The 20,727-nt window shown below is 40.8% G+C and overlaps 1 protein-coding gene across 1 annotated transcript in view; it reads right to left on the bottom strand.

Moving 5' to 3' along the window:
* HLF (HLF transcription factor, PAR bZIP family member) overlaps positions 1-20,727 on the bottom strand; it is a 35,770-nt gene that overhangs the window by 5,822 nt on the left and 9,221 nt on the right. The window lies entirely within an intron of this gene.

Below are 20,727 nucleotides of genomic sequence, written 5' to 3'. Positions count from 1 at the left end.
GATAAATAACACCACTGAATATGGATTTTAGAGGCTCTCTAAATACTTTACAAGTGTTAATTCACTAAGCTTCCATGTAACTTTGGTAGCTACTTTTATTAAGTATTAGAACGTGCATTTTGTAGGGTGCATATGCAGGTCCAGACGTGCTCATGCCATTACATTCAGAATGGGCTCCTAATTCTGACTGCTAATTTTAGATGCTCATCTTAGGATCACTGAATCCAGTGCTGAGTTCCACTAGAGCACAGGCTGAGGACACATCACTCCTACCTGTGGCACTTTGTTAAGATCACATCATCAGGAACAAATCATAAGCACTGTCATTTAGCTCTGATTTATCCATTACACTGTAATCCTTCCCAGATTTCTCATAAACAGATTTCTTCATGTACATCTTCAAGGGTACTTTTAATATAGGATCAAACAATGTATGTTTGCAATAGGACAGTATTTGATGAAAATGTACTGTCAAGCTTCGCTGAAATGCTTTACTAAGGAGGATGCTAAATGTTTTCTATGAAATCCTACTGGTTGTGTTCTAAAAGGCATTGAAAGAAACCAGCAGCATGAAAGGCTACAGTGACTTAAAGATACTCTGCAAAAATGAAAGAACACATATATATGCCACATTGCTCTTCTATGGTATATAAAAGCTACTTAAAGGAGCCTATCACCAGAAAATAACTATTTTCTCCACACTTATCTTTTTTAGTTTTAGATGCATCTTTCAAGATCCCACTTTTATATCATCAGTTCAGGCACCATTCCTACTAAAAATCAAATTTAAAATCTCAGCCAAGGATTCCAAAAACAGGATCCTCAAGTCAGCTGCCTAAACATGGATTATCCCTAGGGATAGAATTTTCAAAAGTTTTCACATGCCTTAGAAGTATCACAGACTTCAGAAGAAGGACTTGTGATTGAAGTAGATATTCTTTTATAATTTTGGCTATTAGCTAATTCACTATGACTTAGGGATATGCTGGCTTTCATAATAACTTCACAAACATCCTGTGACTGCATAATATTTCCTTATTTGTGTCTGTATCTGTAATATTTATGGTGTAAAATGGCAATCTTTAAATGCTATTTCTAATTCCAAATCAAGGTCAGTGTTAACAATGTAGTTTTTATTTTAATCTAACAGATAGCAGCAACAATATTGGAACCACGTAGAAAATGCACTGGGGAATTGTGCTGCACAAACCAGGGCTTACTAACAGAAAGCTCGTCTTTTGTAACACCTATTTTAAAATAGCGCTGATAAAAATCAGCTTCCAGGAAAGGCTGGTAAGGGCCTGGGAGAAGAAAAAGGAGGATCAAAGTTATTTAATTAAAAGATATATACATCTATATGAGAGAGACAGAGAGAGGGGAAAGATTTCGGTTTACCCTCATTGTACCAACAGCAGCGCGCTTCCTCTTCTGCCTCAGGATGTGGCACGCTGCTGCCAAGACCTTGGTGCTGAAAACTAGACATTTCCTGTTGTGCTTCATTAATAAAATCAGAAATAACAGCCTGCTCGATTCACAGCTGATGGGGCTCTCCCGAGGGCTGGCCATGAGAGGGCGCGCCCGGCCCGGCGCAGCGCGGCGCGCCCGGCTAGCTCGCCTTCGCCTGCGCCGGATGGACGGACAGACGGACGGCTTGTCCTTCTCCTTGCAGCAATGAAAACTCGAGTCAGATGTGCACCAGCAAAATGAATTAAAAGGAAAAGGCTAAGGGAAAGAATACAGAGCGCTAGACTTTCATTTTTTACGTGTAAAGTTTTCACAAGAAAGCTTTTCAGCTATCCCTGGAGATAACTTTGATTAAATCGTTTGTTTAAAACATTTTTATGTCTTTAAAGGTGTGTGGGGGGAAAAAATAAAAACAAACCCCAGACTGTTAACTGCTTTAAAGGCAGCCCAAGAGGCTCAATAAACCAAGGCATTTTTGTAGCCTTGCTTTAAATGGATGGCTAATCTCATTCCAAATATATGGGCTGGCAGAAACAGGCTTATTTAAAGGATTAAATGCAGGAAAGCTTCCTTTGATGTTAGCACACTTGTATCAGAGCAGCCAGGCATCTTCTAAGGCAGACAAACACATAGACATACGCATGCCCAAATCTTGCAAATTCGGTAATACAGATAAAAGTGAAACAAAACCCTAGCTCTGAAAACTTTTAGAATATTTCTGGTGAGCCTGCAGGTTGTTTCTAAAAGTCAAGCGGATTGTGAAACCGGCTCCTGGCTTTCTAATTGCCCTAAACAAAAAAAAGCCTGTATTTAAATATTGCTGAACTTCTAGATACATAGTATCAGTTCACACATTACCATTTATCTTTAATGCACACTATTACACAATTATATGAGCTCTGTAAACATTGGCCTCAAGTAATTTTACAGCATCTCTTTAATGAAGGAAAGGGCAAAAATGCTCCTTTTAATCACGGGAAATTGAAGTATTACATCTTGCCCAATGCAACAGCAAAAAAACCCAGGAACTTTAGAGTAATGAATTTACTCCCAGGGTCCTGCAGTCACAGCTAAAGATCCCAGGACTTTCAGTTCTTCCTCATTTCTGCAACAATTCTCTCCAAGACAAAGTAGGCCTTCTGTGCGCTTAACATGAACATAATTTTAAGACAATAAAGCAAAGAGAGATGCATCTCCTAGGTGACCTGTTAGAAGAACCCATGCCAGTCAAGATCCTGTCTTCTTTTCTCCATGCAGAAATCTCACTTTCCCTGGTCTAGAAGCTCTCATTGCCATGGGCCTGGTCCTGCAGCAACCATCAGATGGCCCAAGTGCCAATGCAAAGCTCGTTCAAGGGCTAATGCTCTTCTCTCATGCAAAGTCTGAAAAAAATATGCACACTGCTAAACATAATCATCTAGGAGTCTAAAAATTATTGTGCCGTAAGATTTTTGTACACTCACAGCACATGGACACCCCTAACTAGCTGTCTATCTGACCCGACTCTCCACTCAGTTATACTAGTGTAAATGATCAGGAACTACACTGAGAACAACAGAGTTAATATGGGTATTTAAAACCCTAGGCAGAAAAAACAGTATTTCCTTGTCCAGTGTTTTACATTAGGCAACTGCTGGCACTCTATATCTTTTTATTTATTCTATCAAGTTTTGCCAGTAATGCAAGCCAGGAACCTGTCTTCATTAGTTTACTGGCTAATGGCCGTAACATCTATGTGGTGCTGGAACTGGTTGTAACCTAACACGACAGCGTGGGCTGCGCTGGAGCTGGCGCAGCTCTTACTGCAGAAGTACAGTATGTGGCCTCACGTTACACTGCTCTCCAGCCTCCTCTCCCCCCTGTGTGCATGGCACTTTAGCTGTGCATCCTTCTGCCAAATTTGTTCAGGGTGTTATTTTTATGCACTAAATTCCTCGCAATCAGAGGTAGGTCAAATAAGAACAGCAATCTGAATGTCATGTGCCTCGCAGCCGACTAATCCTCACATCAGCAAGCTTCACAGCTGTCACAACATCCAGAGAAAGAGCTGGTCAACAGAGACTGTGAGGTACAAGCAATCAGCCAAGGAGGAAGCCTACGGTGCCAGTCGCCAAGGCCAGGTGAACACAAAGCCTCTCGCTGCCCGGCATCAGGGGCCAGATTCCTTTGTTGCCGTCTCGGTATTATTTAAACACTCTGTACTCACAAGAGCGGCCAAATTTTCACAGAAGTGAAGTGGCTGGACTGTTTAATGTGCTTAACTTTGTTTTCAATGGGGGCTGATGATTGCCAAGTGCTTTGGAAAGAACTTGGCCCCTCTATTTAAGTTGCTTAAATGAGAGCTCTTGAGCATTGAGCGTTTTTGGAAATCCAGCTGCAGAACTCTACAGTGGTGGTGGAAGCAAGCTGGGAACAATGGTTAATGGAAACTTCCCCTCATACCACCCTAGTGATGCGTCTCAACCGTGGCCTGGAGAGACCACAACTATGTCAACACTGGCCTTTTGTCTGGAGACTTTCCCATTTGTAGAGCTCCACTGAAGCAACACTGAATATGCCAGGATAGACAGAGCTCCAGGTGTCTCCTGGCAAAGAAATCAGCAGGTTTCAACAACTCCAACAGTTACGGCAGCCCCAACATCTTGCCTTCATGAATGTTCTTCGTGTTGTTCTGGCAGAACCTAGCAGTAGCGGAAAATTTTCCAGAAAGAAGGACTTGAAAGCAATTTGGCTGTTCTAATCCTTTCAGTCCTTCTCCTCCCAGCAGAGACTGCCAGTGAGGAAGTCAAATGTAATGGCTATATTTTCAGTGTGGTTCCTTATTCACAGAGAAATGGACTGAGGCCATCCACTCGTGTCATCTAAGTCACCGAACAGCTGGTAAAAAATAGCAACTTTCAACTGCTAGCAATATTAATTAAAACTCACAAGTACAGCAGTATTTTACACACCTACATCAGTGAAACACAGATCAGGTATTGGGGGGTCTCAGTCATGGTATCCTGGCTTTTAATTTCCCCCTCTTTAACTATCCTACCCACCAGCTACACCCAGGAGAGTTAGGAAGGAAATAACCTCTTCAACCGCACCACTTGACAGGCTTTTTATTTGTATTGCAAGAGATCCCCAATGAATTATGTAGAACTCAATTTTGAGTCATTCAACTCCCATAAAAACATGCCTGATTTTCAGAAAATCTCCCTTCTCTCAGCCCTTCCACACTTTTCATCAGTTCAACAGCTGGCTGGAAAACAGTGACTGAGAAAAAGAAAAGAATGGGAGGTGGAAATGTTCTAATCAAAATACTTTTTTTTTTTACTGTTCTATTTTTTATACATATGTTGGAGGGAAAGAAAAGAGTTTAGTAGAAGCCTAGAGATAAAATATGTGTTTGCCTATAATTTTTCTTATTGCAAATTACAGGCATTTTGGGCATGTCAGTTATACTATATAGTATGTCAGCTGAATTGACGCATGATCCTCACCCAGAGTTGCTCTAGAGAACCCTACAGCTCTGTCGATATGTTTTCCAAACCTTCTTTCCTTTTGGCAGTTGCCCAGCTATTTGGGACAGTTCTCTTACTCCAAATCACAGACTGTCCCAGACTAATCTGTGATCTATTTTTGCATTAACTCTTTCAGCCTTGAGGCAAAGTATCTCAAATGCACAGTACAAGGCAGCGTGCAGAAATCAAGACAAACAAAAATCCCCAAAGGTAGAGAAGTAAAAGCAACATCTGGGAGCCAGGATTTATCTAAGTACACTATCTTGTCAGGTCGCAATTCCTGAGTTACAATATAAACTACACTTTATCTTCATATCTAATTTTCCTACTACTAGGATGTCAGTGTCTTCTTGAAATCAAAATATTTACATGGATATTGAGACTATCATCTACACTAGAATTAAAGCGAATGCCAACGCACGCTGTATGATCTTCCAGCCCTCACATGGCAGGACAAAGCCAACAACCACTCTCTGCCTGGGGTGAAGATGCTCCTTCACTCTGGGGTGTATTTATGTAAGCAATTATTAGAGGGGCTTTAATTTTCCTCTGAAGCAACAGGAGATTAGTGTATTTTGACCATATTCCAATACAGCAAGGACATTCCTATATTGCTTATCTTACACAAACTGGATTCTGCCCTTTGCAGAATACACTGTGACTGAACATTTTCTGTGGAAAGATGCATCTCGATAATCCAATACAACCAGAACAGATTCATCGCTCCTAACACACACCAAAAGACTGGCACATAGAAATGTTTTTAAAACATGTACTTTTGAAAGATATCAGCATTGTTTATGAATCTTGTGCATTTAATTATAAAAGAATTGCCATTTCCCCTCTCAGCATTGTGTGCCTCCCGCTCTGGGCCTCTACGGTATTATTACAGGCAGGACTGGTAGTCTTATTAAGATTGTCTGACACTTCCCATTAGAGGATGCTGTTTTCAGTTCCTTAGACCTTTGCCAAATATCAACCATTCTGTTTGGATTTGTAGGCGCCAATTCATGTTTCTGCCAAAATGGTTCCACAGTTTCCCGAAAAAGGCTCAGCAAAAATACTTTCTTTGAACCTGTTAAAAATTTCTGGCAAGCTTTTCACTGAAATGTGCTAGTGGCCTCTGCATTGGAAAAGAGGGCAGCTCCAGGATCAGATGCACATTTCCCTTTTACTTGCCTTCTTAAAATCTCTCTACTGTGTGCGTGCTAGGGCTGGGTCAGAAAGAGGCAATTTGAGTAAGAGAATAGCACTAAAAACTGAAAAGGGTGAAGGAGGTGGGGAAGGCAAGGATGAGGGAGACTGGGAGCCAAAGAGGAGAGGGGGAAGAGCCACGGAGAAGGAGGCCACCTCAGCAAAGATTAGGATGAAAACATTAAGTAAAAGAGACCATTCTTGAAGGGAACAGGGCAGGAGTCTGTACCCGATGGTACACGTATAGCTCCAGATTCCTGAATCCCACAGATCCTCTGCTATCAGCAAAATAGTGAAGCGTGCTGGCAAAGTGCCCTGTCCTCCTTCAGCTTAGAGCAAGAGTAAGTTGTCATTCTCTGCCTGTAACTCAGTCCAAGTGGTAGGGCTCTAGGGGGATGCTGTCAGGTCCGTTCCTGCTCATTTCCAATGTGCCTGTCATAGGGGTGGCACACGAGAAAATCCAGGTTGTCTTTTGCTTTTAAAAACAAATTGAGGAAATTACACATGAGTTGTTTTAAGAAAACACAGTTATGGTTGCAATGATTTTTAAAATTTTGATCACATACTGTTTTTTCCACAGATGCTTTCCTCATTCAGGATTCACTCATTTTCCCCAATTTTGATTTATCCAAATGGACCCCATACATTATTTGCCACAAATGATTCTAACCTCGTCTAGAGACAGACTTGGTAACTTTTTGCGAGTTCCCTCAAGCACTCATGACTACTGCATCTGAGTGCTTCATGGAAATAGTTTTTCCCCGCAAGACTCCCATGAAAGAAGGGACAGCATTATTTCCTCTTTGCAGGTGAAGAACAGAAGTACAGAGATTTTAAACCAAAAGTATCCAGCCTCTCAGGTTACTCAACATTACATGGCACTACCTGTATTCGGACTCTGAGGGCCACCCCAGGTATCAAATTGGGCTCCTCATAAATGGGAAGCAAGTAAACAGCGTGAAAAGTTCACATAATTAACTAACTTGCTCAGAATTATACCAAAACTTCATGGCAAAGAAAGTAATAAAATCTAGTCTCTCTCTGGACAAAATCTTTTAGTCTTTACTGCCAGATTCTCCCCTCTCCTCCTGCAGTTCCTTGCATCCTCTGGCATCTGCAGTAGATGAGGTCAAGATCCTGCAGACAACTGCTTCATTCCTGAAACAGCCCTGATTCACCCCAGAGCAGGTCTGTCCTCTGCATTCAAAAAGGGAAAAGGGAAAAATAGGAGATCATGTAATTAAAGACTGTATCGCAAAGCAGACAAAGCGGGGGGCATGCTCTCTGAAATTGCACATGTGGCCTTAGTTCTAGCATTTGCAGGCTTTTGAGGGCTTGACTTCGCAACTTCTGGATTTGGTTAGCATAATGTGTGTTTAATATGCTATGCCCACTGTGCCAGTAACATTCTGCCCTTCAAAAGCAAAAAAATAGATAAATGTGAGGAACCAATTTAACTTAGTGACAAGCTGTTGGGAGCAAAGACCAGGTAAAATTTATGTTTATCAGACTGTGTGAGAAGGCTTCACCCTCTGAAAATCTTACCCTGTCTTTAATCTGTGTGAAGGCAGAGCTTAGTTCAATGGGGCCCATTTCTGGCATAGGCTTGCAGCTGCTCCTGTAGTAGCTAATAAAAGACTTTCTGGAAGCAACCAGGAAATCAAACTTTTCTCCTCTCCCAAACCAGTCCCTGATAACCAAACTGCAAGATGCCTGGATGTAGCTGTTCCGGTTCTGAACCCTTCCCCTTGCATAAGCATTACACACAGAAAGCTAGGGGTTTATGCTGTTCCAGGGACACGGCACAAGGATTACCCTCGTCTTTCAAATTCCTGAAAAGTATGAAGTCCCCAGGCCTCTTAAATGCCTTTCTGATTTTTCTGTAGGGTGTTGCTTTACTTACAAAGACAGGCCAAGATGACATTTAGTGGGGACAGGGCCTGAAGAGAAGTTATAGGGAAAAATGTTCATACAGGTATTTCATTTTGATTTACACTTGGTTTAGAAACATGTTTCACTTGAGGATGCTGGATATTCACTGGTGAACTGGAGCTTCATGATATCCTTTGGCATATCTGTCTATGGTTCCTTAATTGGCAATTCACATATAGTAAGGTTCCTCAAAAAGTACAATTCTTCTTTCCTTTCTTAAAGGAAAGGTCCCAAAGAAGCATTTTGAAGCATCAGAAATTGATGAAGCATCAGAAACCTGTTCTAAAGGAGTCAGAAAGGTTCATTTTTTCTTTCCTGTGACAGTTACATACCCAGCCTTAATAAACCAACCCTCAAACAGTAGACTTCAGCTGAGCCCCTGCTTTAGATAACAACCTCATATGGCATCCACAAACATCCCCTCACATGGAATACCACTTTCAAAACAAAGGCAGCGCCTGTCCTCAAGTCGCATTCATGTCGCTGCCAATGTGCTCTGCAAGACTCCAGACCAAGTTCCTCTCACATTGTTCTATTTATTTGGCTAACGAACATCCAGGACAGCACGCTCTCAGGCGGTAAACAGGTCTTGCAAAGCCATTGTGTAATCCTGAGGGCATATGCTACCCATGACTCATGTATCTATTACCCAGTTCTGGTACCCAAGCCCATCTCGCTGGGCGTGTTATCAAAACACAGCGCAGCGAGATTTCAAATGGCATGGAAAAGCCACGTGAAGCAGGTACATGTCCTCTAAATCCCAATCAATGGCCAATGGCAGTTCTGAGAGAGAGACGGCAGACACCACCGGCTGCTCTCTGAATATGCTCCTGAAGAAAAAGGGGTCACTGGGCAGAGTTACAGAATCTCGCAAATCTAGCCTTCTCTGTCCATCTGTGCTGTACACACCACACAGTTGAACTACCTGTTGCACTAGCTTTTGTTTTACACCTTTTTCACTAAAACAAAGTACACTTGTTAGGTGACAAAACTAAACTGGTGCTTTACAGAGACCGATTTGTATAAAATGATCACATTTTAAGAAGTAGAGATGCCAGAATGAGGACACGCTGTTCCCACAACCTTCCACGTGAGACTTAGTACATTTTTTTTCTCTCTGATTTAAGTTAGGACTCTTGTACATGTTTAGAAAAAGAAAAAAAAAAAAAAAAACAGCAAAACCCCCAAACTTGTACTTGGCTTGTTATAGCCCAATAACTACAGAGGCCAAATTTGCTACTACATACTAGTTTTATGCTCAGCAAGCAAAGAAAAAGCAAGCACAAATGTGTGGGGCTGTATCTTTTTCTTTCTCTATCGATATATTTATCTTCATCTAAAACTATACAAATGCATCAATCACAGCGTAGTCTGAAAAATGGGTCAGAGAAGGAAAGGAACACATAACTGAGGCTTAGGGAAAATTCCATGAGAACAGGCTGTTCCATACAGAAATTACTAGTGGGCCCATAACTACTTATTTACTGCTGCTGCATAATACAGGTTTTCATGGTATGTCAGACAGACAAAAATAGGTAGCTTCGAAAAGCAAGTCTGATTAAAAGAAATGATGACACTGAACACCGAGCAAGACAGTGTCTCATAAATTCACTTCTAAACGTAAAAGAGTCATTTAGCACCAGAAAATGGTGAAGAACTACCATGCCGAGGAGTTTCAGAAACCAAACTAACACCTGAAAAGATTTTTGCACCTAAGAATTGCAGTCACATTTTAACAGAAAGATGAATAGTAAAGCAAGCAAAAATTCTCAGGGAAAAAATGTCCAATGAAAGCAATACACACCAAAATTTTTATATTTTTATCTTTAAAAAAAAAGTAGCAATGAAAAAGATGGAGATGGAATATTTCTTGAAGAAATCCTGAAATCCTAATAGTTATTTTCCTTATTATGACCTCCTCTGAAGCCTATCCATAGCCCTGAACTGAGACCCTGAGCACACTAAGTATGCATGGTCTGAATATAACAGATATGCACAACCTGTGAAGATTCTGAAAAATGTCAAAAGTGAAATGAAAATGTCCCAAGACACGAAAGTCAAACCTCCTTCCGTGTACTGGGCAATGCATTTATTGTGAGGCCTTCCGGAGGCATCGCTGCAGAAAAAAATCAGTGAAGCAGAACCTGACTGCCGTTTGAGATTGCCATTTCTTTCAAAGCCTCTTCCCCCAATTCGCAAGTAATAGAGATTTTACACTTATTATCACACACAACTTGGCCCTCCATTGTCCATCAGAGATTAAAAAAAAATTAAATAGTTTGAGGTTAATCTTGAGGCCAAAGCAAACTGGGATTTGCCTTATCAATTCACTCCTTATGGGAGCTTTTAAACATATGTGTCTGCATCTTATAAATATACATAAACATACAAGACTGTTCACTGAAAATTATCATTAAGAAAAGTGTAAGCCAATGGCAGCCTTATTTACAGTTAACGGTATTTTTAATATAGTACTTTTCTCCCAGTAACCATAGCTACAAATTTCAAAATTAGTTGCCAATCCAGATGTACCAAATAACTTTCAAACAATGTCTTGGCACTGAAACATTTCTTTAACAGAGACCCATCTACCCCCTTCGAATACAGTAAATTTCATGCAATTCTCTGCCCACCAGCGAACAAAGCCCTTTGAGGGCTGTGCTGTACTCTGCACTTCCCCACCGCCACAACAAGCTCAACACCATTCTCATTCAAAACAATACGTTTTCCTACTTTCGTCAGCAACATATCACTGCTGTGCAACACTATCATTTAGGGTTCATTTGGGATGGTCAAGAGTGACCATGTACTTATCTTAGACAATTTCCATATCTACATTACTTATAATTTATAGTGAATATAATAGAGCTTTATTATAAGCCGATTCCCACAAACAAGTTGACTGGACTGGGTTCTTTTTTTTATGACAGTGGTTAACTTTTCTACATGGAATACCTGAGAGACAGCATAGGTATTATGGTATTTTGCTGGCCAAGGCCTTTGAGAGGACTTTCAGGGGCACCCCCAATCTTCATGTTCTTCTCCTCTTGTTCATCTGGTCACCTGTACACAAAGATACCGCAGGCCTTTACAAAACTCCCACAATGTGCCTCTAACACTGCGAAATACGGGGTCAGGTCTGCAAGAGTGGGCCATGCTGAAAGAAGAGGTATCTCTGTCCCCAAATGAGAGGGGAAACATTTAAGAGTTGGAAAGCATTGCAAGCTGAGGGCAGCAACAATTCATAGGCTTGGAAAATTATGTGGGTTTTACCTTTTACACTCCTGTTAACTCTGATTTTCATGAAGTAGGTGGTGTTGCTACAGCAACTGTCATATCACATCACTTCTGCTGTCTCTGTCACAGAGATCATCTTATTTTATCCTAAACTCAGATATGCAGCTTTTCTTCTTCTATTTTAAAGCCCTCTGTATTTTGGATATAAAAAATTACAGCAAATAGAGCTGCCCCACATAAATGATACTTTAACAAATGTAGCAAAGTTTATAGAACATTTTTATTCATGCTCACTTTACAAATGCAGAAGGAATAAAGAAAACAGCACTGAACAGATTTATGGTGCTCCAGAGGCTCAAAAATAAATTAAGAGCTGGTCTCATGATAAAGATGCTTAGTGCCACCTTTAATGCATTCTTTGTACACTCTCTGTTCTGGTGCACTTTACCAGAAGTAACTAGTCCATTCACCGGTGAAAACATCTCGCTTCCTCATGCCTGGGCCTATTTATGTGTGTACATTCCACACAATTCACACCCAACTGAGATGACGCTACCCATCCACCGTACACAATACGCTGCTCAACCCTCATATCTCACCTGCTTTCCCTTCAGCCTAAAAGAAGCATCTACTGAAGCAGAAGTCTTAACACATTTTTACCTGTTTCAGAACGTTTGTCCTAGCAGGAAGGAATGAGGCTGCCGCTCCTGGCTTTGCAGCTCCCTTGCTGAGTGACCTGACAACTTCACTCTACCTCTGTTTGCTTCCATTTTGCTGCCTGGATAAGGTTTTCAAGCACTTAATGCATAAATAAGACTCAGTAAAACCCTGATGACTGAGCAAAAGGCTCTGCACAATTCTTGTTATTAACATGCATTCCAACTTGCGTGCTCACAGATCTTCCTTCAAAAATATGAAAACCAGTATGTAACAGTAGCAAATATTCCATTACTCCCTCAGGCTACCCAGGAAACTAGAGAAAGACTTACCTACAGCCAAAGGTTATTTCACAGACAACCCAGCTGCTGGCAGAGCTGCCAGACTGCCGATTCAAGGTCTGCCACATCCACAGCCTAAACCACTAAGTGTTTGTATCTGCTGCTTTAAGAAGCATTTCCAGGAACTTTCTAAAATAATCAACCCAGTCACCAACTTGCACTTCATTTTTATGAAGACAGGTCCTGTCAGCTGGGAATCTGCCTGCGTGGATCTAATCAGACGGCAAAACCTGTATCTTGTGTGCCTGGTTAAAGGCTACATATGCAATTAAGATACCAAACGGCCTTCCAGTTTTTTCAATGATTTGCAGACTTGCATCTCAGTGTCCCAATACACAGGCACCTGGACTGTATATTATTTGACAGTTATTCTTTAGCTCTATTTCCTTGAGAAATGAGGTTTGTGCGATCGTGCCCTGCACACGTCTGTCTATCTTCCTTCTAACCACCTCTAAAACTGCTGGCAAATTTCATACAAATATAGCAGAGAGGTATTAGTCTCAAATATACGTTACTCGCTTTCACAAGCTTTGTGAAAACAATGCAAATGAAAGAAACCATTACTTCCGTGACTGAAGGAAGGCCTCATATGTCTCATTATACATCAGAGTATCCACAGAGATTTTGCTGCTCATGGAACCAAGTCTTCGGGCAGGTAGTAGGAAGGAAAAGGACAGTGTTAACCAAATTATTACTGTAATTTGGAGCATCTTTTCACCTCACCCCACCCACCCATTCACTATTTCCAGTAACCATGAGCAAAATCATTTGTTTACCAACAACTGCACTGTCGCTTGACAATATTTCTGAATTCCACACAGACACAGCTGGTATCAACAGCCATCAAAATAGTCATGCACATGTCCTGTCTTAAAAATCAATGCAGAAGACAGTCAGATGTGGACAACCAAGCCACCTGGCATCATCTGAGCATATATTTATTCTTATAATATGCAGAGAAAATCAGAGCACTATTAGAAAGAGCTTTTTTTACATTATCCTGCAACACTTACTATGCATGAAAGCAACTAGAGTCTTCCATCCAAGACATAGTAGAAGTGTTTTGGAATCAGCGGTGTGCTCTAGCAGCAATGAAATATTGGGGGGGGGGTCCTTTTATTTATTTATTTTTATTTTTTGCACAGATTTCCTTAAAATGCAAGACAAAAAATTAGGTGATGAACTATAAGGAGGACTCGGCTAAAAATTCGAGTGCTCCACATTTATGCTGGAAACAGCATGCCTCTGCCTACTTGAGGGATATACACTAACACACAACTCTGTATTTGCAGGTTTAGATCCCTTCTAACTTTCTTTCCTCCTTCTCTCATTGCTGTTATTTCAGTGTCAAGAGCATGCACAGTAACAAGCTTGGGGATGAATGGGTTAACTTTGCACAGAAAAAAGGATCTGCAGGAGAAACACCTTTCCTCTTTCTGCTTAACTAGATAATTGGTTAACAGGAACCTGCTTGATGAGTTTTAGCAGGTCCTAGAGATCAGGCAAGGCTGTTTCTGAGAGTGGCTAAAGCTGCTGACTGTATAAATATCTTTAGTCGATCAACAGGGTACCCCTCACTAGGGTTGATTTTTTACAGCTAAGACTTGCAGAAGGTAATGAAGGTGTTTGTATACCAAGGGAAGGTGTTTGGATACCAAGGACTCATCCAAACCCAGTAAGAACAAGGCACTGGACTATTTTAGGCAGAATATTTTATAGACATTACAGACATAAAACTGTCTTATGGATAGAATAAACAGACAATTTCAAAATGGTTAGGTGAATGAAAAAAAGACTATATAATTCTCACTGCAACGGAAAGAGCACAACGGCAAGTTTCTAATGAATAAACAACAGCTACTGTCCTAGTAATTTAAGGGGCTAAGAAAATTCTAGTCCTAAAGGTTCATGTGACAAACCAAAGGGTTTCACTGGATCTGTACAGTACTCTGGGCCTTTTACTCAATGCTATCTATCTATAATGCAAACGTTTTCCTCAAGTAATTAGTGATTTTGAGGTCAGCTGTCTAAAGGAAAAGTTTAAGAGGGTTGATTTTCACACAGGGATTATATTGTATTATATAAGATGAGTACATATGCGCATGAGTAAAAAAAAAAGAAAAAGGAGATAAAACCTAGTAAAATTTGCTTTAAGTTCAAAACTCCACCTAGCCATAACTGTATAATAACCAAAGTAGTATCTACAGCAACTAGTGCAAAATGTTGCAAAAGATCCACTTATGACTCTGCATAGCCACCTTCATATATATTTATTCATCTTGATGTTTCGATAACTAAAAGCTGTAACTGACAAACGGACATTCGTACCAGCCACGGTTTAACATCAAGGACCAAGCTCTCCCTGCCGGAAGCTCTGCCAGTCGACACCAGCCATGGATCTCACCACAGGGCCCTTTCTCCCATGTCGCTCTCCCTTCTGAGGATGCAGGAGAGATTAAGAGATGGTGTCTCTAAACATATATTCTAAAGAACAATGCAGAGATTTGGGGAAAACTATTTCAGCTTTTGCCAACATTCATCTGCTCAGACTCAGCTCAAAGCAGCTTGATAAAGCAAGCACGAGAACAGACTTCCAGGCTGAGCGCTGTATATATAAAACGAACAACGACGAAGTTTCAGGAGAGGTGTCCCCTCATAAAATAACAGGAACTGCCCCCAAACACTTCTGCTTGCAATTATGTTTTGTAGCCCTCCCCCAAGTATTTTTTGGGTTTGTACTATTTCTTTCATACAAGGACGCCATCAGAGATGTTGGGGTTTCAAACCCAAAGCCAACTTTCCAAAACACACTGCATTTTGAAAGGCCCATTTTTGTTTCTCAGAGAAATAAATGAGTTTGCATCATAAAGCCTTTATCCCCCCCCAAACCCAAAGCCTCCCATACTGTTAAAAATCAAATCCAGCTTTATTTTCCTGCATGAGTCAGGCTGCATGCAAACAGCTTCAGAGGAAGGCAAGCTCGGGGTGGAGAACAGAACTGAAGTAAGAATTCCAGAGAAGGATACTTGTTCTTCTAACAGCACACTCCTATTTTCCCAAGACATTTGCTAATATTTTCATTTAAGACTAGAGAAAAAAAACAAACCCCTTCCCCCCAAAAAAGTTTTAAAGATTATAAAGACACACAAGGACAGACTTTATTATTTTAACAGTTATTGCTATTTTCAGAACTCCAGCAAAGCTACTTCCTTCCATAATTGGACTTCAATCAAACCCTAGTGAAGCTTTTGATCTTAGAAAGAGTAACAAAATAGCTCTGTTATCAGTACGTAGGGTGCAAAGAGTAGGACATCCAAAATTTTTCAATAAAAGAAATTTAATTGCTTTGACTTATATTTATCAAAGGTCATGGCTGTAAGTTCTGAGTGCACATACATAATGCTGCACACCGAGAAGTCTTGTGTAGGCTGGCCAAAGTATGTGGTGGGATTATCCTATCTATGTGCATTAAAAAAAAGAGAGAGAGAGAGAGAGAGAGAGAGAAAGAAAAAAAGCAGCAAAACAATGCTAGATTACTATCCAAATATACCCCAGTGGATGTCCTGCCAAACAGCAAATATGTGGCTGTAAGCTCCAAACTGAAATAAAAGCTTGGCTAGAAGCCCAGAGCTTCACTGTATTTTGCTCAGCTAGCCATAGTCTGGCAGAACAGAGTGAACACATTCTCAGCCACGTGATAAAGAAGCCAGTCGGGCCAAGCTGATTTCCTTGTGTTGGTTAAATGTGATCTTCAGAGTGTACACACCAGCAGCTTTGGGAAAACGTGAGAAAGTGGGAAACAACAAGCCACCGTCTATAAACTGAAGGGCAGCAGAAAAATTACTTAAGAGGTTTGCTAGTGCTGACAGTGCTGTAAATTAACTAGAAGTTAACTGGTTTTGGGTGCTGAGCACAGTGCATTCATCTGGATTTGGAGAGGAGTTAAAACACCATCAATTCCTTCAAGGATGCAGACCTTGAAAGGACGTGATTCTGAAAAGGCAGTGTAAATTGTTAATGCTAGAGGGTTATAAGCACTTCCCCCAAGTGGCTCAAAAATACAAAATGAATTTGAATGAACCATATTCAGGAGAATTAGAGGTACTTAGGCTTCTCAGGATATGGCCCAGCACAGGAAGAGTATGAATCTGATGGAGCAACACATCCCACATGGCTGAGATTTTGCTGACACTACTTAAACAGCTACCAAATAGTACACAGAACACAGAGGGACATTCACCAAGTGAGGCAAAATTTGGCCAAAGGATCCAGTCTGAAAAACACACAGGTCTAATGCGATAAAAGCTGCCCCAATGGTAAGTTACTATATTCTGATAGTAGTGATAATAAGGTTTTTAAATAATTGACTTTGGAAGAGATAAACAGCATCCCTGGCCAGTATCAGAGCTGCATGTGACTCGAGAGCATGTTACATGCGAAAGCAGAAACAAAAGCCTCCAAAAACAAGCCCTCAGAAGTACATCCCTGCTACAGATAAGAGCAACTCAGATGAAACAGTCATGAGAGTATATAAGAAAAGTGAGATTTGTTTACTTTCTAACAGAAATAAATTGATAACAGACACGTGCAGAAGCTGGTGAAATCAGACACACACAAGTTGACAATAACACCTCCAGTTCTTCCCTTCTATTTGGCTAATGATTTCTTTTCACATGTTCAAAACAGCTTCCAGCAACTACCACAACTTCAACCTTGTGCTGAGAAAACTGAACAGATAAAAAGAGTTTGGAAAAGTGTTTCCTAAACATGGCAATGAGTAAAGTCCAAGAGAAAGATCAACCTTTCTGAGAGTGGCCAAATGGATGCGTGAATGTCGGATCTTAGGGTCTGGATGCTCTGTGCCGATTTTTTAAGCGCTGAGACACCAACAGCTAATGTGTTTCAAGCGGACACCCAAACTGCAGATGTCCAACATTTATAACTGAAGGCTTGCAGTTTAACCTTCTGAAAAGGTGGATATGCAGGTTAACTTTAAATATATTCCACTCTTTCTTAGTTCTCTCATTTAAGTATACAGAGGAGTGATGCAAGTGTTCAGAAGCTTGATCTCCTGCTCCCTTTCACTCAGTTCGTATTACTCTCAAAAACCAGATCAATCACCATAAAGGGCAAGATTTCAGAAAAATCTTCAGCTAATAAGCAAGCTCCATTTTTTTGCCTACGTGAATTAGAGTAAGGCATTACGACAACATGTGGCCAAGTAACACGACCCAATCTTGGTATCTGACTTAAATCATTATCAGTTATTTATGTTTTCCTCCAGGAAAAATAATCCTCACTGCGGACAAGGTAATTACTCTCCATTTTTATGGTACATGTATCAATTCAGAGGGCAGGCCCTTAGAAAGCCAGTGACAGAGACCATACCATGGTCAGTCCCTGGTGACTAACCTGCTAGGGTAGCTCTGGTCCCTGGAGAAGTCTGGAAATGGGAAAGTAGGAAATAAAAAAAAGGTGCCCTAAAGTATTCTTAGTTTCATTCCCCAAACTCTGCATTTTCTTCGCTAGTCTTGCAGAGCAGCTTTTACTCTGCGCACTATGGCCCTGATTCTGACTATCTATCTTTAGATACCTGGTTGCATTGCCTAAGTTGGAAGAGTCATTCGTTACTCCACCCTCATTCTGCAGTAAACAAAGAGAGTAAGGCTCCTCCATGGGACTAGCCCAGCATATAAAACTGATACACCAAGTTAAATTATCTCATGGTATACGTAACACACAAAAAACATTGAGCAAATATATACCACCATGGAAGTTTTCCTTTGATATCCATATGCACAGTGACGTACTTCAAAAAGCAGTAAGCTCAGCACTTGCAGTTATTTCAGATCTGGATCTGATTTTTAATTTTCCTAAGTTCATCTCCAGGCAATATCTTAGACACAGTCAAAAAAAAAAAAAAAAAAAGAGCAAAGACAAAAAATTGCAACATTTCTCAGAAAACTTTCTACATCTTAACATTGAGAAAGCAGGAAGACATTCTTGAGTGCCTTTTTATATAGCTGTCTCCCCTTTTTATGCACTTCATATAGCATATACCACTTCATGACGCCACTGCCAGAACAAAAGGATTTTCAGGCCACAGATAAGTGAACACTACCTTACCAAAAAGGGTTGTGAAACGTCTTGATGTGGTGCTAGAAGCACAATGTAGAGGGGCTCTGACAATTTTCTGAATGCCCTAACAATCATGTGCATTCACGGGGGAGAGGGAATGGGACACTAAGGGGACAGGGGAGTCCACCCAGTAGTGCTGTATTATACTGCAAGCGTGTTGTGTCATTACAGCTTTATCCCGACACACCCATATTTACAGCACACAATGTACTGTACAATTCACAATGCCAAGAAACTCAACATATCTAATCTGGCAGAAAAACAAAGTCATATCAGGTTAATCCAATTCTTAAATTGCACAACTTTGAAAAGCCAATAGGAAAACAAATCTTCCCTTTGCTTGTGCTCCCCCTATTCCTCCTCCCAACACACATGCCCTGCCACGACCTACTTTTCCTCTTTGATCCCTGAACATTTTTAGCCCACTCTCATTTTCCCATGTTTCTCATTCACTTCTAACCCCCCTCCTCCCCAGACCCTGGTGGCAGAGTGGAAATTTACACTGATTAGAACGAGCCGTAAAAGGGAGCTTTGTGCAGAGCACCCCGGCCGAAACGCACGCCGACGAATGAATGGCAACACACATACACAAGGTCACTTGGACATCTGCCCACATGTGATACTGCAATAATTATGATAAGATAACTGGCCTCAAATTTAAACTTGGCTGACTGCAAGGTAGGTTCCAACAGAGCAATGGAGCTGTGGTGCTTCTGCTGCACAAAAGGCACAGGATATTGCAAGGTTGCACAAAAGTCCAGAGTTTTTCAGGTAAAATAATTTTGCTGAACTTCGGAGGGGATCAAGATCATGCCATTATCTTGGTTCACTGCTTCCAAAATTTTGTCTGCAAACCTCATAGCCAATTTTCTAACTGTTCTTTTTAAATGAAAGCTTAGAGTCTCATATAATCACAAGACTCCAGGAGCTGAGGATTTTAAAGGAAGAGTAACAGTAAAATAGTTTTGTGACATCCCCCCCAGTATACACAGAGTAAACCAATTAAGCCTTGTTTCTTGCAGATTTGTTTCTCAAAGTGGATTGACATCTCATGGTGTCTAAAAGGGTGTCAGCTCTCACAGAAGCATTTCACACAGATCAGGCATTTTAAAGGTCTTATGTAAATTCTCTGAGGTATAAAACTCACATTTGCATTACAGCTCTTCCTGCTCAGTAACATCTTCCTACTTTACCCACCCGTCGTTTTCCATGAAAGTCTAGGAATGTAATTGCTCTTTTAGAGTCTTAACCTTTTTGCCACATTCGGTTGAAATCAGCCAATACACTCAAAAATCCTGAAGCAGTAACACACGAGAGGCCCCACATACCTAGAACAAATGGTAAGGTTTTTTTTCATAGCAAACTACGCAAGAAAAAAATATCCCAACCCTCATCTATCCCAGTAAGCAACAGAACTGCAAGGGTTACATACATAAAATGGCCAAATGCCCCGTGCTGTAATGAGAGGCTGCAGCTGCAGGGATTACAGACGTCAGTAACATCTGTATTTCCACTATGCCGCACAAAGAAAGAGGGAACAGTGGTATGTCTGATTGCTGCAGGGTCCTTCAAATTAAGTCAGTTTAACCCTCTCTGTTTGGATGAGGAACAGGATTTGTTTTCAAGTGCGTACTTCTTGCTTACTAAGCATTAGAAACTAAGCACGCAGTTGTTTTTAAACAGACTTCTCAAAGGAGTAGGACTCATTTGCAAATCTCGAAATGGTGAGCTTGTAAAAATGACTGAACTGTTCCAAGTCACCCCCTTTATTTCAACGAAGCCCCTCTTGGTCTGAGTCTGTGTTTTATAGTCTGCAGCCTTGGGTAACATACTCTGCCACATGAAGGCTTAGTGCATTATTTCGATAATTCCATTGTACTAAAATATTGATTTGCTCCATCAAATGGAGTTCTGCAGGAATATTTTGCATTTAGAAGTTTCACACTGTTGCTTCTATTTTTCAAAATGCAAGCTACGGCTTCTTTCCTTGCCTCCTTGGAAACTCAAGTTATATGCAGTTACTAGCGGGACAGCGTTTAATTTCTGGTTTGAGTGCTTTCATCTGTATCACGGTTACTGAGTTCCCAGGTTACCTCAAATAAAACAATTTTCAAACCTCAAATAAAGCAATTTTCAAGTATAAGAACTAAATAAGTGGTGAGCCTTGTAAATGCTTTACAAAAATTTAGGTCCAATCCTTGCCATGCGAAGTAATGGATTTTGCTGTGGACTGAGAGCCGTGTTCATTCATTTGTTTA

This window comes from Apteryx mantelli, chromosome 19, assembly GCF_036417845.1.
Source record: "Apteryx mantelli isolate bAptMan1 chromosome 19, bAptMan1.hap1, whole genome shotgun sequence".
In the NCBI taxonomy this organism is placed as follows: Eukaryota; Metazoa; Chordata; class Aves; order Apterygiformes; family Apterygidae; genus Apteryx; species Apteryx mantelli.
Note: the sequence above shows the minus strand (reverse complement) of the source record. Positions and strands in the feature narration are given on the sequence as shown.